At 28.1% G+C, this 6,930-nt stretch overlaps 1 long non-coding RNA gene across 1 annotated transcript; it reads left to right on the top strand.

Moving 5' to 3' along the window:
- Positions 1–1,635: 1,635 nt before the first annotated feature.
- LOC112638757 lies at positions 1,636–4,071 on the top strand. The gene is made up of 4 exons (XR_003123157.1): positions 1,636–2,101; positions 2,315–2,407; positions 2,875–3,081; positions 3,418–4,071. It is a non-coding gene; the product is annotated as an uncharacterized LOC112638757 (long non-coding RNA).
- Positions 4,072–6,930: the final 2,859 nt, after the last annotated feature.

The raw sequence follows: 6,930 nt of genomic DNA, 5'->3' as shown, positions 1-6,930 counted from the left end.
ATTTCGCTCTTCCCCCCCCCATCAATCTCTCTCTCTCTTCTCTCTCTCTCTCTCTCTCTCTCTCTTTTCACGCGCACACTAAATTGTGATAAATTTCATGTCGAATTAAGCAGTATTAATGTTAAACCACATGTTAAGTTGAAATGAATACGTCGGCAAGTTTGCAAATGATAAAGAGCTGCACGCTGTTTATAAAACAATTTAGAAGCATATAAATCGTGCATGAGCGTATTCTTGAATCGTTATCTCCTTAATAAATCTAGAGTTGAATTTGTAAATGTACAATGTTGTATATATGCAGGGTGTCCCACACGCAACACACAACACCATCATTTTTGCATTATTTTCCTATCGCCGAAAAAGTAACGTGATTATATTTTTCAGCGCGGTATCATATGTCCCGCCTCTCCTCCCTCGGCGCTCGAAGCGTGCTGTCTACCGCTTCTCATGCGCCGCGATAAATGCCGAAAACTATGTGTACGTCTTTTTCTTAAAATATTATTTGTAAGAGTTTGCTGATTGAAGGTTCGCAAGCTTTTTGACAATCGAAACCCAGCGATGCAAATGTAGAGATGAGAAGAAGCCGTTGCGAATTCCGAAAAGATACCGAACGCAGTCATATACAAATCTGATTGATTTCGTAAGCAGCTTCTTGTCATCTCTACATTCGCACTGTCGGATTTCAACTATCAAAGTGTGTTTCCGAATATCCAGTAGACAAATTCTTTAGAAACAATATTTTGAGAAAAAGACGTACGTGATAGGTACTTTTCTATTATTTATATATCTTCTATGTCATTTTTACACTTTATTTCTCTAATTAATTTATATTTTATGCTCATAATATATTCACGATATAATTAATATCTTTATATAATTTGTTATGTTTTTACGTGAGTTCTGATAGCTGAGCTATATTATATATTAATGAGTATAATTCTCGAAGCTATGACTAGAATATAATATCAATTTATAATTTAATGCCTAATCCTTTTTACGTAAAGATGTAAACTCATATCACGTTATGTAAAAGTCTAGTTAAATAAGTGTTTTTTAGGTAAGAAATCAATTATATATGTGTGGTTAAAGTTTTAGTTATTGTTGTTCAATTTTGTGCGTGTGTTATTTGTTCTGATTTATTAATGTTCATAGTTTTACTTTGATTAAAGTTTCCTTTTATATAATAGACGAAATCAACTAATGCAAGACGAAAATGAAAGCAATTAAAACATTCGTAAGGTGCATAATTTTTTTGCTGTCTTTACAGTTTGGGTAGTCCGTCGTCGTCCGTAAATAAGAACAGACGTGTGACCGAACGTGTTTTCTAAACTCTGTTTTTGAGTGCCACTAAATATTTACCGAATTATCGAATTATTAGATTTGCTTTGTCAATGAAAAAGTAATGTGTAAATATGTAAAGGAAGAAATAATATGTGTAAATATGTATATACAATAATGAAACTGACATACTATCCTATCTCTGATTGTTGAGGTTATGGCTTGAGGTTAGTTGGTGATGACATATCTTGTATTATGAGTATACATAAACTTAGGTGCATTTGTATTAATGTATAAAGTAATGTGAAAGTCGTATATATAATATAGTATACATTTTTATTTTTCAGAATAAATTTTTTTAGAAAGCTGTATTGTACATAAAGTATATAAACAAGGATGACCTCATATATTTCATTATTTGCTGTCGACAAAGATAAATACTGATCTCCGAGGACCTGTGTTTTAATGCATAAATTTTACCGACAATGCAACGCAAGTCAGTCAATAACTTTGCATGATACAACATTAAGGAAACATGTAGCAACACACTGCATTCAATTTGATCTGAATGTTACTGATGTTTCGGATATTGCCATATTTATGAGTTATGTTGATGAAAATACATGGAGATATTTAGAACCATAGCAAGCTGAGATATATTGTAAATGTTTCCATTATTTAGAAACTGTGTCACAAGGAAATGCATAGATTATGGATAATAAATATGCATCGGACAATGACTCTGAAATAGAAAATAACTTATTCAATTTGGTAACAATAATACTGATGAATCAAGTAATATTATATTTGCTTAAATCATTATGTAAGACATAGAACTTATAACATTAATATTTACATGATTTACATTTTTAATTGGTTTTATGTTGGCTTGATGCTTATGTAATTTATACTTAAGTATTCTTCTTGTATATCATTATGATATAATAATGATGTAATAATAATGAAACATTAATAGCATTATGATATGATGATATTTTAATTTCATGAATGTTTTAATAACTATAGTTTATTGTAGATGTTTCATTGTGTGAGATACCAAAGCATTTCAAAAATTTGACAAGCAAACGTATGAATAAGGTAACCGGAAATGGTAAACGGAAATGTAGTAGTAAGTAATTTTCCTTATCTATTTTCAATCCATAATTGTACAAATTACGACTGTACAAAATTCAGTTTATTTTATTATTATGTTAATATTCGTTCTTAAAAATGATTTCGTTTAAATATTTTCAATATAACTCTTAACATTTCATATTAGATTAATGCCTGCAAGTACCTAATTACTTTTTTCTTTCTTTTTTTATCACCGAAATATATAACTTAGTTCTGTTTACATAACCTATAACTTTTTTCTAATATTTATTCTAAAAATATTTATAATTACTATTCAAAATAAAAAAAATAAGTAAAATAAAAAAGCATCATTATTTAAATAATTTATTATCATTAAATATGGAATATAAGAATGTTTGATCATAGCAATCAACATTATTTTTATGTCAAAGTTGAGAACCAATAATATAATTATTTCGTGCTTGTTAAATTATTTCAATAATATTCTCTATGCTCGTTTAGAATCTTCTTATGGAAAAACGAAAAAGATACAATGGACAGAAGATGAGAAAAAAGCAGCACTTTCTGCATTTGCACAACATATGGGAAATCATACACTGTCGTCTCTAAAAAAGATCTAAGAAATAAAGAAAAAATATATTTCTTTGGCTCGTACATTGCCGCAAATCAATACGTGGTAGAATAAAAAAACCCTGCAACAACAATAGTGTAAGAGTTTGCAATTTCATACAGAACATTTTATTAATCCTTGTAAAAAATTCTGTTTTTTTAAAGACAATATAAAACGTTTTCATATTACTTTAGTCTTAAATTTTTTAATTAAAATGTATATAATTTAATATTTTAATATATAACTCTTTAAATATAATTTTATATGTACATACACAGTATAACTCTTATTCATTATCTTCCCTATTTTGCTTTTTTACCTTTGTAGTAATATATGTATGTTGAGATATGCTAATATATATTATTGTTGTGTGTATTAGTTTGCCAATGCCATAGATGCTCATAAGTAAATCTTATTCTATTTTTTGGTTTTAGTTTAATTGCCTCATTCTAGTAGGACCTTGTGAAGGCGTTCAACTCAAGATTAACGTTGCACACACCTAGATCATCAGATACACTGAATATCTTCAATAGAATCAGAGAACCTGAATACTGCTGTGCTTAGCAATGAGAAGTGGATATAATGTTTGACGGAACAGATTCAGTACAAAATGAAATTTATAAAGTGATATGTTCCCGAAGATGTATCTTATTAAACATCTCATAGGTTTCCATATATATGAAGCGACAGAAAATTTATAATTCACGTAATTACATTTTACAGATTTTCTGTCACTTCATACGCATCATGTGTGAATCAAAAAGTACCACATAGTTAAGTTAAATATACGTATCTCTCCGTTTCTCTTTCTCAATCTCTCTCATTTACCAGCATTTGATGTAACATCGGTCATTTCCTTATTACAACCTTTGTTTGGCACAGATTCATTATTGTTTCTATCGTTTCCATCTACAGATATGTGAGATTTACCTGTATTTAATGAAACATCAATTTTTTTAGTGTTATACTCCTTGTTTAGTATCACAGACTCATTGCCTTTGTTTTTATCAATAAGTTTTATAGAATTAATATCCGTGAGAGTAAAAATACATGAATATCGCATACATATGATAAAATATAAGTATTACAAATATTATCGATATGAGTTAAACTTACCACAAAATTTTGGGAAATCAGTTCTTTTGCATGATATGATGTGGTAATATGATGTGATTTATTTGTTATAATATTTTTTGTAATATCTTGCAATATATCTTTATTATCTATAATATTAAAGAAATGTCTGTTAATGAAATAAGAAATTGAGAATATATTTTAATGAAATAAGAATATATTTTAATGTATTCTCAATTTCTTATTTCATTTGTAGATGTATTTCTACGTCTATAATTTTATTATATTGTGAACGCATCGTTATTGTTTATTATTTATTCTTAGGTTTATATATATATATATATATATTTGTAATGTAATATAAATGTTAATTACATGCAATAATAATAATATGAAATATTGATATGAAACATATATTCAACTTACCATTTTTCGCTAAAATAGTTGCTGGGTAGCTTTGTTTATCACTATATATAGCATTTGTAATATTTTTTAAGTCGTAATTTGATTAAATTTGCACACATAATAAATATCATCATAGAACTTTGCTAATCTGTACATATTTAAATTTTAGTACTATCATATAATATGTATTTAGTAGTAGAATAAATATTATATTTTAATACTTCAATCTTGTTCACATATTCTTTATCTATATAGAATTTTTATGAAAAAACATTCAGAAAAACCAAAAAAAAATATATATATATTATTATCATATATTACATATCATTATCAAATGCTACATGAATATAACCTGTACAACCAAAGTTATTGAGTTTTATACATAAGGTTTCAGTGTAATTACTGTTATTTACATATTTTTTCCTTCATGTATTTACTACGAAATACATACAGCGTGTGTCAAAAGTTCCGGGACGGCTGGATAATTTGAAAAATACGCATCGCAGAGTAAAATGACCTAGACAAAAGTTGAAGGATTTTTCCCGGGCAATCCGACGGTGACCTTAGATTTGACCTTGGATAGTCATTTGAAGGTCACATAAAGATTACCTTTAATTTCTTAAATGGAACCCCCTATTTTTCATTGCATATTCTTGTAGCTTATCTCGAGAGCTTTCCAAAACACTATAATTAAGTACCTTTTTATTAAGTACTTTTTGAGTTATAAGGCTTGAAATAATTTCTTAATTTTACATAAACCATAAAATATCTAGTAAACCATTCATTTTTCGATTATCTTACCTTCATACTTTTATGTACAAAATAATGAGAGGAATCAATTGGTGTAAAGAAAACACATAGTTGTTTCTAAGAAAAAATATGTAATTTGCAATTAACAATTCCATATTTTTTCTTAAAAACAACTGTATGTTTTCATTACACCAATTGATTCCTCTCTTTATTTTGTACATAAAAGTATGAAGGTAAGATAATCGAAAAATTAATGGTTTACTAGATATTTTATGGTTTATGTAAAATTAAGAAATTATTTCAAGCCTTATAACTCAAAAAGTACTTAATAAAAAGGTACTTAATTATAGTGTTTTGGAAAGCTCTCGAGATAAGCTACAAGAATATGCAATGAAAAATAGGGGGTTCCATTTAAGAAATTGAAGGTAATCTTTATGTGACCTTCAAATGACTATCCAAAGTCAAATCTAAGGTCACCGTCGGATTGCCCGGGAAAAATCCTACAACTTTTGTCTAGGTCATTTTCCTCTGTGATGCGTATTTTTCAAATTATCCAGCCGTCCCGGAACTTTTGATACACGCTGTATATGAGATTTCCATATAAAATCTGTTATACTTAATCACATATTGTTCTGTCCCCTCCCGCATCATCTTAAGAAAACATTGCAATAATTAAATGATTATAATAGTTAAGGTGATGCCGGAATGACATTTATTTTATCAGGTTTTATCAACCGAAAAGTGAGGTTAGATTCGACTAAAAATCTATAAACTAATACAGATTGTTTTATTATTTGAAATATAGATAACGCGAGATATAGTCGAATCTAACCTCACTTTCTCGATCGATAAAACATTTGGTCAGCATCCCCTTAATGTGGCAAAAGGATTTATCAATCTGTATAGTCAATCAAAATTTATTTAAAAATAAGAAGTTATAATTATTAATTATATAAGTCATTTTATTTTATTTAAGTTATTTTTAATGAAAAAGAAATAATTTTATTATATGTCGAATATTATATTTTCAATTCTTTGATAATTTCTTTTACTGTTGTCAAAATCGCCAAAAAATAAATATAGTGTCGTCAAAGTATACAGTGTCGTCAAATTTATCAATTCTCCGTTTCGGGTTAGTTTGACGACGTCGCCAAAGTATACGATTGATCGGTAAAATTTTGACGACCGTCGTCAAAATAGCCAAAAGTCGTCGAAATAGACAAGTGTTACGAAAAATTGTCGTCAAAGTATACGATTGACATATATATATATATATATATATATATTTATATTTATTTCCTTTCGTATGCTTTACGATTCGATTTTCGAGCCGCGTCGTCATTTACATATCACTAATATGACCACTAATGAAGATTTTTCGGGTAAATAAATATAAGAAAGTTTTTTTTGGTTTAAAATTTTTAATGTTAATTTATTTAATAACTATATATTATCATCATTTCTCTGTCATTAGGTGCTTTCCTTTTACATCAAAACTCAAATAAATATCACTTCTGTTTTTCTTCAACATTAATGTTAAAGAAAGACAGAAGTGAGATTTATCTGAGTTTTGATATAAATGGAAAGCACCTATTATTATGAAAGAACTGTAGAATGACTTACCATATGATCACTGGTAAGTCGTGCATATAGTTCTTATTCCTACCGCACTCTCAACCTATGTCGCCACCGTCAACTCAGAGTTTCACGGTGAGTAC

Source organism: Camponotus floridanus, unplaced genomic scaffold (genome assembly GCF_003227725.1).
Source record: "Camponotus floridanus strain SB8 unplaced genomic scaffold, Cflo_v7.5 scaffold360, whole genome shotgun sequence".
Classification (NCBI taxonomy): domain Eukaryota; kingdom Metazoa; phylum Arthropoda; class Insecta; order Hymenoptera; family Formicidae; genus Camponotus; species Camponotus floridanus.
This window is presented reverse-complemented; position numbering and strand designations above follow the sequence as displayed.